Below are 11,837 nucleotides of genomic sequence, written 5' to 3'. Positions count from 1 at the left end.
AGAATTTTACCACATGGTACCCCAAATTGTTGAATCCCAGCTCCAAGTTGGGCTCTCTATTATTATTGATTCTGAGCTCTCTGATCATTCCCAGTTTAGTCGACTGAAGGACGTGGCCAAAGCTTACGAAACCCCACTGTTCATTGTTGAATGTACAATTCAGGATGAGTTGAAATTATGTAGGATTCAAGAAGAAGAAAAAGAAGACGTAGTTATGGCGTATGATACGGGCGATATCCCCAAATTTACAACTGATGATATTAGCAAGTGTGTCTCCAAGTTGCTGCAATCGTTTGTTGCCCATTTTAAGCCGCCTGATCGAAGTTCAAAATGCAATTGGCATTTGGTTCGCTTACAAGATGAGCCGGAGAAGGAGAACTGCAAACAGTGCCAACAAAGTATCTCAGCACCCTCTTATAGATGCAAATTAAACATTGCGACTTAATATTTCATAAGTCGTGCACTGAGCTTCCACAAGAGTTTAAGATAGATCATATGAACAGCTACGTTATGTCCCTTCGATATGCAGATGATGACCACAATGAAGCTGTTAGGTGCAGCTGTTGTGAACAACTGATCAAAGGATATTACTATGACGATTATCGTGTGAAGTTTGGTCAGCTTGACCTCGACTGCATTTTTCTGCCCGTCAAATGCACAACAAAGTTTCACGATCACCCGCTGTTTCTTTGTTTCCGGAGGGAGGATTATAAATGTGGAGCATGTGGGGTTGTTTCCAAGAAAAGAGCTCGCTACGTTTGCGGCGAGGACGAATGTCGGGGTGATAAGTTCATAAGTATAGATCCACATTGTGCTTTTCCACCAGAGACAGCAGTGTATAAATACCATCGCCATCCCTTCAAGCTCACTCTCTCTCCAGTACAGGAACAGGATGATTCTGGTAAACCGGCTTACTGTGATTTCTGTACGGAATAAATAGAGCCAAATTACTGGAGGTACTGCTGCGCTGAGAACTGTTATACTGCTCATCTCCGCTGTCTCGTTCCAGCAGAAAAGGTTTGGCCTCGTCCGGATGCTGATTCATAGTAGATCGTGTGATTTGATAGAACTTTAGTCGGCAATTGCATTCCCGGTTAGGTCGTTAAAGCTTTTATGGGTTTAGTATTAATTTACGAAGCGCATTTTAATGAACAAATGTGATGTAAAATTAATTAGGAATCAGGGAAGTGTGGAGTGTTTTAAGTAAATGATTGCGAGAAATGAATTAGCGAAGGTTTGAATTTGGGGATTTATTGCTGTTGCAGTTTCAACTGCATTTCTCTTTCTCATAACAAAAAGAAACGCCCGAATGCAATAATTAATCCACCGCCAGGCCAGGATTCAACTTTCCTTAAGTTATCCCCTTCTTGTCTTGAACATTGGAACTAATTCATAGGGTAATCGGTAATGTTAAACTAAATTGCATTTATTATTATTTCTTTATAATTTTAAATAATTTTATTATTTCAAGATAAATATATTATGTCTTAAAACATTTAATTAATTAACACATTACACTTAAATTACGATTAATTCGGCATAGTTAAGGGGAAGTGAATGGGATTGAAAATGATATTCTCACAAAATGTTGTTTAATTGTTATGAAAGAATGAAATAACCCATTTTTTGGTGAATGACTATTTTTATTCAAAATGGTAGAAAGGTTTTCATTACAAAATGGGTAGAAATTTTTTTAATTAGATACCATTATATATATAAATTTAATGTTAATCACTTGAGTGATTTTTTTACATAGTTATTCCTTCCTCTTCTTTGGTCTTTCTTTCTCTACTAACACTTAGGATGCGTTTGATTAGCTACATTTTCTATAAAAAAAATAATCATTTTTCATCCAAATTTTAGTTTTAAGGTATGTGGTTGACTAGCAAATTATTTTTCCACTTTTGTTCAAATGATGCCATTTTTTCACTTTTGCTTAAAAATATTTTATAAGGGGTGTAGATTAAGGCTTAGTTTGGCTAAGCTTTTTTTGAAGAGCTGAAAAGCTGGATAGTGTTTAAGTTGTGTAATAGCGTTTAACTTAGTTAGTGTTTAAGTTGATAACGTGTTTAGATAATGTACTTTTAAGCTATTAATGTAAAGTTATGTGTTTGGTTTGTAAAAACTGATAAGTTGTTAGAACTGAGTAAAAAGACTAAAATGGACATAACACTAAATAATATAAATAAAATTCAAAAAATACAATTTTTTTCAAAAAAAAATTAAATTGATGTCCAATTGCTAAAATACTTATAATTATATGTTAATAAATTATAAAAAAATAAAAAAATATATAATTTTTATACTTTAGGTATTAATTCATAAAAATCTTCAATATATATTGAGATATTATATAAAATTATTTATTTTTAAATTTTATTTACCATTTAAATAAATATTAATACTTAAATTTATATTTGTTTCAAACAGTTAGAAATTTGATATATATATATTATAAAATTACAAGATTATAGATGACATAATAATTGATAATTAAATAAATTTAATAATTATAAATTTCAAAATTAGATAAGAGACACAGCAAGATTATACACAAAATTTTTATCAATACTTAAATTTATTTTTGGGCAGCGATGGAGGCTTGCGACGCTGGGCGAAGCTCGCAGTAGGCCGGCGATGGCAGCAGGGCAACACTGGGCGACGATTTGCTAGCAGGGCGGCTTGCGCGATGGCGACACTGGGCAGCGATGGGCCACGTTGGGCAGCGATGGGGGCTTGCGGTGCTAGTGATGGCGGCGATCTATTAGGGAAGATGAGCGCAATGAAGTGAAGGAGAATGTGACAGTAATGAGGCTCGGGAAAGTAAGGGATAGGGGTTGTAAATTTTGATATTATTGGAGAGTGAAATGGTCATTGATCTGGTCAACTCAAGAAGCTCCAGAGAGCCTTTTTGCAAAAGCAGGTGGGTGATGGCTTTTCAAAAACGCTGTTAGTTAGCGTTTCAGCCTTACAGCGTTTAAGCTGTTAATAACATTCAAATATATAAGAAAATAAGCTCTATAGCTTATACGCTAAATAAATAACTTAAAAACGGTCAAACGGCATTGCCAAACTAGCGCTAAGTTTGTTTTTCAAGGAATTTGAAAGCAACCCATCATGCACATTGTCGTTGTTCGCCACCATTGCACTCGTCACTGTTCGCCAGCCTACAAATTGAATCGACGATTTTCATTGAACATGCGTGACCGATGCCAATGGCAAACTCAGGCATTCTATCTTCTTGTTTTTCAATGGTAAATCTCTTTCTTTCCATTTGATTTCTCGTTCAAGTCTGGTGTTGGTGATGGATGATAAGGGCGTCTAAACTAGTGTATAACGATTGATTGATGTAAAAGTGACGGTCTCTGATTTGGTCTTGTGGGTATTCAATTGATTTGGGTATGTTGACGATGATGAAGATCTTGAAATGTTTATATACATATATATATATGTTTGCATGTGAATAGAAGATAAGATCTAAAAGATGGGCCAATTCAAAGTCTGGGTTGGTTTCTCTAGGTACTGTTCCTATTTTGCAGCGACCGCCGTTCACCTTTGACGCAGCCTCCATCGACGTTGAACGGCGGCCACTGCAAACCAACTCCCAAAATCCCTGATGGGAGTGGCTTCAACAGCGGTGAAATTCAATGGCGGAGTTTGCGTCAGCAGCGAATGGCGGGTTTACTACTGCAAGCAAAACCCAGAGGCGAGAGATAGAAAAAGAGAGATGGAGAGTCGCAAAAAGAATGAGTTGGGTTTGGGGAGAGGGGAAGCGATTTGTAGTTAATGCACCATCGGTCCACATCAGCACTATATATGGTTTTCGTTTAACATGTGTGCATATTCGTTAACTTCAACTAATGGTGAGCTAATGAGTGATGGAAGAGCATCGAAAATGAGTGACTAACGGATAATATTTTAAAATTTAGTAACCAAGTGATAACAACATATAAAATTCAGTAATTATTGGTGTAATTAAACCTCCAATTACACCACAAAAAAAGAAAAAAAAATGACAAATTTTAAGTTCAAATAGATACACTTTCAATGGAAAAAGGAACATTTTTCATGAAAAATAATTACTATCAAACAATCAAATCTATAAAAAATTGACTAATTTCATAAAAAAAAGGTTTTTATATAAATTATTAGAAAAAAATTTAGATAAAAAATTAAGATAATCAAACACCTTTAATTAATCATTTTCATATAAATTATTTCTAAACAATTCAATTATCTAATTTTTTTTTTCTTTCTATACAAGTTCGATAATTATAATTAAACTTACCCTTATTGATGGCTTCCTTTATTGGCGTCTAGCTAACAGGTTTCACCGTGAACCTATAGTTGGTTTTGTTTTGTCTTTTAAAATTTTTGTTCCTATTTTGATTTAATTTACATTAAATTAAATTTAATTAATATTATTTAATTAGCACAATTAGTTAGAACTTAAATACCAATATTAGTATTGTGTTTGCCAAAACACCTAAACTTTAAAGACATCCAAAATTATTTTTAAAATACAAAAATTCTACAACTAAATATCTCAAATTACAAAAAAAAAAACTAAATATGATTTACATTAAAGAAAGAAAGACTACTGATATTTTTCGGTCCTCAACGCATGCTTTATTCATTGGAAGTTAGAACAAAGGACGAGTAAAAAAAAAAAAAAGAAAATGAAAAAAGATACATCATTATAAAAGGGCAAAATAGTAATTTCATAGCTTTGTCGATGCAATCATACAAGTTTATGTTAGGGAAATTCACCTTAATTAGGAGTGTTCAAAAAAACTGTTGAACCGCGATTTCCTATCGAACTGAACTGAACAGTTTTTTGAATTAACGGTTCGGTTTGGTTTGGAAAACTATCAAACCGCGCAATTCATAGTTTGGCAGACTGGCGATTAGGTTCAAAACTGAACCGCCCGTATATAATAAATAATTAAAAAAAATTATAAATATAAAATCCGCCCCTCTTCATCTTTGGCTATGGGCTACCTCTCATCTTTCTCTTCCTTTCCCCCCAACCAAACCCTAACCCACCCACCCGCCGCACTGTCTTTCTCTCGGACATCGCCGCTCGACGCCAACCCACCGGTGGCCCCCACATCGCAGGCTCTGGTGGCAGCTGACGCATCTCACACCGAGCATTCCACTCGCCCGACGCCTGTCGCCTTCTTCCTCTTCCCATTTCGATCGCTGGTTACGGGTATGTCGAGTCTCTCTTTCTCTCACAATTTTAATGTTTCTGTTGTTTACTTATTTTAAGTCACAAAATGCTTCTGAGGAAAAACTTTCAGCGACTGTCGATCCTTCCTTTCAGTGATGTCTTGTATTTTTTGCATTTTTACTTATTTTTCAGAAAATGCTATAGCGTGTATATCTATATTAGCTTGGATTTTCGATTTGTTCTATTAACATTATATTGTTCTGGTTACTTGTGTGTCTGTTCAGTGGCTTGATCCAAATAAGTAGTCTAAATCTGTTGTATTGAGAATGCATTTTGCAATGACTTTATTAAGTGAGTCGATCCTTGTGTTAAAATCGCGAAAATCGAACCGAATCGAACCACAAAATGCAGTGCAGTTTAGTTCGATTTTTCACACCAAATCAAACCGCTCGATTTGATTTGGTAGCAAACCGAGCCTGTGATTCAGTGCATTAAACCGGCTCAACATCGGCTAGACCGAACCGCAAACACCCCTAACCTTAATAATTCTTTGCAACCAATATTTTTTTAAAATACCCTATTTTATTACCATCACACAACCACAACCATCCTCACATAGTCATCCTTGAAACACACCTTCAAATCCCAACAACTCAAATCACAGGCTGGTGTTTATGACCAAGACGAGCTTCATAAGAAGTAGAAAACTATAAAATCAGAGGAATAATGTATGGGTATGGGCTGCCTCTTCAAAATTAAAGGCGACATTACAGTCATTGGCGACTGCCACCATCACGGCCACAACCCGGGCGACGGCCATACTCTCTGGTAGCACCCCCTTCATGGGGGTTCAAGGGGCCATGAAGGAGGTGCCATCGACGGGTATGCACACCCACTACAATGGCTGCTTTCTCGACGATCTCCGTTTATCCAGTGTTTACGTGTATATATATGCCAATTTCATGCGTTACGCTCATGCTCGATTAATTCAACAAAAGCAAAGAAGAAAAAGACAGAAGAAACATAGAATAATAAAAGAGCAAGTAGTAAACTCTTGGCAAATTAATTCTTCTATTTCACACCTCAATTCACCTCATACCCATCCTAGCAGCCCCAATTTTATGCGACGTGGAACACACCAAGAGAGGTTGTAGCGGTGCAGAGAGTCAACTCCCATCCACTACCTAGTCGATTACTGAGGTAGTCGACTCCTAGAGCTGAGGAAAGCGACTCTCAGTGCTCCAACATGCTAACTATTTGTTGATCCATAGCCGTAGCCCTAGTGGCTCCGTGAGACTGTCTGTTGAGACCTAGGAATAGGGTTTGTAAACCCACAATGTGGATAGAGATAAAGAGTTGTGCCTCTGCTAACAATTATTACTTTTGGCACGGTGGTAAACACTTAGTCTTGAAGGTTCCTAGTGGGGTCCAACTAGTATCAGAGCAGATTGTAGGTTCGAGTCTCCTCCAGTGTGCTAGAGAGGACTATTAGTCCATAGCCATAGCCCTAGCGGCGTCGTGACACTATCTTTTGAGTCCTGAGGATAGGGTTGCAAACCCATAGTATAGATAGGGATAAAAAGTTACGCCTCTACTAATAGCTATTGTTTTTGCCACGGTGGTAAGCTCTTAGTCCTGAAAGATCCTAGTGGGGTCCTACTTTATTAACACATTGCTATCATTAATACTTAATGACGTATCTGAGACACAATGAGTGCATACATTATTAAAAAAATTGATATTTTGCAGCGTTTTTTTAACATTTTGTTGCGATTTTTGAAAAAGTGTTGTTAAATTTATAAATAATTTAATAATTAAAAAATTAAATTAAATTAATATTTGTGACAGTTTTTAAGAACCGTCGCTAAATTTATAAAAAATTAAATTTTGTGGCAATTTTTGTAAAATCATCACAAATTTTAGAAAATAATTTAACAATTAAAAATAAAATTAGATTAACATTTACAGCGATTTTAAAAAACCACCACAAAATTTTAGAAAATAAACTAATATTCATATAAAAATATATAAAATTTTTATAATTTAAAAAAATATGTTAACTCTTCTTTTTATTTTTCAATCAATTATTTTATTTTATTTAATTCAATTAATTTATTTTTAATTTATTCCATTATTCTTTTAAAAAATATATTTTTAAGTTAATCAATTAATTTATTTTTCTAATTTATTTTTAATTTATATTAAAAAATTTAAAATATAATTCTGAAAAATAGTGGTTATTTAGTATATAATTAATATGCGTGGATCTATAACAAGGAGGCTTCACAAATCTGCTAGATTTGCCCGTGCACGCGCGTACGGGAGGTCCTAGGATTAAAACTGGCGAAGAAGGAATGCAGCTGGAATAAAATTCTAGCATTGCCACATGGCGCATAGGCAAGCGCGCGCGCACATAGGGGAAAGAATGACAATTTCAAAACCGTTGCTAAAGTTCAATGATTTTGGCATTTTTTAGTGATGGTTTTGAAACTAGCGTTAAATGTTTTAAAAATCGTTGCTGTTATGGGTATTTCCCAAACTACTCCTTATAGGCTAGACTCAACCTAGCGGGCTGGTCCAAATCGCCTCAAGCCCAGTAAGCCCAATCCAAGCTCATTAGAATAAGCTCACACATTGCTGAAACCTGAGCTCAGATTGCGGAACCAAACGAGATCCCAACAATGCTTCCAGCGAGCTCTCAACGATATATACCTAACGAGCTCCCAGCAATCCTTCTAGCTCACTGGCCTAACCGTCCAGCTCGCTGGTCAAACTATTCAGCTCGCGCAACAATAAGATTGCGAAACAACCAGAGACAAAGACCCACATATTTTATCTGAGGCATTTCAAATCTTTGATAATGCGGAGTCCATTCCCGATTTTTTGGAGATGATAAGGACACATTGTCCCCCATAATATCATCTTTTATATTTTTGTATTTTAATGCAATTGTAAACACCCCTCACTATAAATGAAGGTCAAAAACACCATTGAAAAGGGAGAGAAATACAAGAATGCTATACTGTTACTCCGTTGGAATAACTAGAGAACAGTCATGGAATAGGTATCGTTCTGCCCGAACCACGTAAAAATTCACTATGTCTGCTCTTTTTTGTTCTTCCTCCTTGCATTTTGGTTTATTTATTTATTGTAAATCTACGAATCACGGTCGACTGATTTTAAACGTCGACAGAAAGTAAGAAATTTTTTTATTTGACAAAGATAAAAAAAATCAAAGAATTGGAGTTATTATTGCAAATGCCAAGTTTTGTTAATTATTATTTTATAATTTTAAACATCAACCGGAACAACTTGAAATTCTTAATTTTTAAGTTAAGTCACACTTAAAATAAATGGAAAGCAATGAAATGAAATAAAATTGAATGGGACGGTTAAATAAGTGAATTGGTAGCCTATCCTTGTGGCAAGACGAGCCATGTTAAGCCACTCAATTCTCCAAGTTTCCAACTAGGGGTTCAAGTTTAAGCATCATTTTTTACAAAATAAGTTAATGTATTTATTTTTGTTTGTTTATTTATATCAACTTTGTTTATTTATTATTGTTTGTTTATTTATGCACCTATAATCCATTTCATGTTTTGCAAAAAATAAAAAATTTAAGGTAAAAAAATTTGTGCATCCATAATCTCTCTCATTTGACACTAACTGTCTATATGCTTAATAATGTCTTTAATTTTTCCTCAAAAAATCTTTGACAAATTATTAGGTCCATAGAATTAAAAATCATTTGTAATTCTAAACATATTGTTATTAAGTGCAATTTAAACAAAAAATTAAACGATTGGGACAATTGTAAATGCCAAATTTTACTAATTACTATTTTGTAATTTTCAACATAAACTGGAACTTCAGAGATACCTCATACCTGTTTCTATTCTTGAGAAAGGTTTTATCTCCAAGTTTGACTACAATGCATGAAACAAAAGACAGAGAGAAAATATATGATTCTAGTATTTACAAACATATACAAAGTAAGGACTTTCCTTGAGCGTAAGGCCTATCTGAATTCTCAAGTTGATTTCCTCGTTTCTGAACTTGCACACTGAAGCCCATGTATATATCACATACATGCTCGTGGAACTCATGTTAACAAGCAATTTCGGTGGGTACTAAACAACATATCAAGCTAGAAAGCAGTAGCTTCTTTGAAACAGAACTGCAATGCAAAGTTTTCATGGATCCTGGAAGAATGGCAAGAGAAACCTTACCAGCATTGCTACAGCAGTTCCTTTTTCCTCTATATTTGTCACTGCCTTGGCCATGCCATTCCAGCGTCGTCCATGTACGATGCCAAAACTTTCCTGCAATATGAAATGTAATAGCAGAATAACTCAACCTTCAGATTTCACAGCATTCACAGGACAGACAATAACATCATTTACTGTTCTTTGCAGGAAGAAAATTAACATAGAAATGTATGAACAAAAAAATACTATATAGTAGTATAGTACTTATATTGCATGATGACGACATTGAGGCCATTTTGTATCAAGAATTGTATATCACCTAATACAAAAATATTGGAAAAATTAGTCTCATGCAAGTACACAAACATAATAGATTTAAAAAAAACCATACCAAGAGTAAAAAAAAAAAAATGAAAATTCCTAAGCCCTATCCCAATTGAAAGTTGAAACTCACATCTATCAGTCCCCCCCCCCCCGGTTGAAACTCACATCTATCTGTCCCCCCCCCCCCCCGGCCGTGAGTCACTCTTCAAAACACAAGGAAAGGAAAAAACTAGGAATGATGGAGTGGCCGCAAGGCAAAGCCTTGAGGGCAAGGAGCAAAAAGAAAGGAGACGATGATCGTCGGTTAATAGTTGACGACAAAGGAGACAATGGTTGATGAGACAAAGGCCGACGACGAAATGGACAAAGGGTGAGACAAGAATGACAATCGATTGTCCAATGAAATGAATAAAGAAGAAAGAAACAAGGAACAAGGGAGTGCGGCCGAAAGGCAAAGGCGACGAGGAAAAAGATAGCAAAGGACAATCATCAGTCAATGGCAAAAGGAAAGGCAGCGAAAGACGGAGGCAACGAAGGCAATTTCCGACAGTACGGTTTCAGTTTCGATTTAGGGTTTGTGGGTCTCTTTTTCTCTCAATCTCGTCGTCTCTCTCGAAGTATTAGTCGGTCTCTCTTTCTTGATTTGACTTTGTTCTTCATTTGCAAGTGATCGGTCAAAAAACGACGTCGTTTTATAGTTCAGTCAATTCATTTAGTTCGATTATTTCAATCCAAGAAATTAAATTGAAAATCGAAAATCAAACTTTCTAAGAAAGGAAATTATTTTTAAAAAAATCAAACCAAATTAAGAGGTTTAAACAATTCGATTCCATTAATTCGACTTGAGCAAAGTTATGCAATCCCCTGTCATGCGCACCTAGGGAAGAGGACCTAAATTGGACCATATCAATTAATGGGCGACATTATATATCGTGATACATTTGTTTTAATATTTAAAAGACAAGCTCTGCAATGTCTCACAAGTTACGAGCAATACGCCCACTTCAACATTTAATTAAATATGTAAAAGGTGAAAAGAGTGGGTTAGGGTAAGTCTGTCTTTCTCATAGATATTAGTTCTTCAAACGATTTATGCAGATCGATCAGCACGAAAGAACAACAACCGGCGCCGCCCCTAATCTATCTAGCTCTTCAATTATTATCACTCTCTTCTCTCTCAGGTGAGGCGATTACTTTTGATTAATGGTTTCTGTTGATTAACATAGAGAGAAATGGTAGTAATGGCTCTTTGCTTTTCTTAGCCCAGAAAAAAAAAAAGATCTTTGCTTCAGATCTGTTCGAATCTGGCTTCTCTTTTTTACATCGGTGCCATACTCATTGAATCTGTATCTATTTTGTTTTTATACCAGACTTCAACTCGAAGACCCTATTTTTTTTATAAAAAAAAGCTTTATATTGCTGTGGAGCATATAGTAGCATCATCATGATATTTTAGTTGATTTTCCTTTCAGTAAATTAGAAGAGACCAAAGCTAATAATATTTGTAATATTCTGAAATTTGAAAATAAATAATAATTATTTAAACTCGTATTTGTGGATATTATTGAATATTTGAGAATTTAAGAGGAAGTATTTATTTATGTAGTTTTGAGAAAAATAAAAAATTAAGGGTAATTAATTAAATTATTTGAGAATGCCTAATTATTATTAATTATTGTATTTGTGGTAATTATTGAATATTGGTGGGTTAAAAGGAAATATTAATTTATTTGGGTATTTGGAGATTTAAGAAAAATATTTATTTATGTAATTTTGAGGAAATAGGAAATTTAGGTTTAATTAATTTAATTGGTGTTAATAGTAATTATTAGTAATTTGGAAGTATTTATGAAAATAAGAAAATAAATTAAATTAGTGAAATTTCTAAAATTTTGGGGGTATAAGTGTAATAAGTGAAAAATTGGATGTGGGGTGTAAGTGTCAATTTATGGAAGTTCGGGTGTAAGATAAATTATTAAGGAGGGCGCGTGTGTAATTAATGAAAATTATGGGCGCTGAAATATGATTTGCGGAAGTGGCTGAGATTCAATATAAAATTAAGTGAATGCATATATATGTTAAGGATGGCAGGTAGCGCAGGCGGGATAAGGTGGGAGGTCGCGGGTTCGAGC

This window comes from Diospyros lotus, chromosome 7, assembly GCF_014633365.1.
Source record: "Diospyros lotus cultivar Yz01 chromosome 7, ASM1463336v1, whole genome shotgun sequence".
NCBI lineage: Eukaryota > Viridiplantae > Streptophyta > Magnoliopsida > Ericales > Ebenaceae > Diospyros > Diospyros lotus.
The sequence above is the reverse complement of the archived record's forward strand: the minus strand, read 5'-3'. Positions refer to the sequence as shown.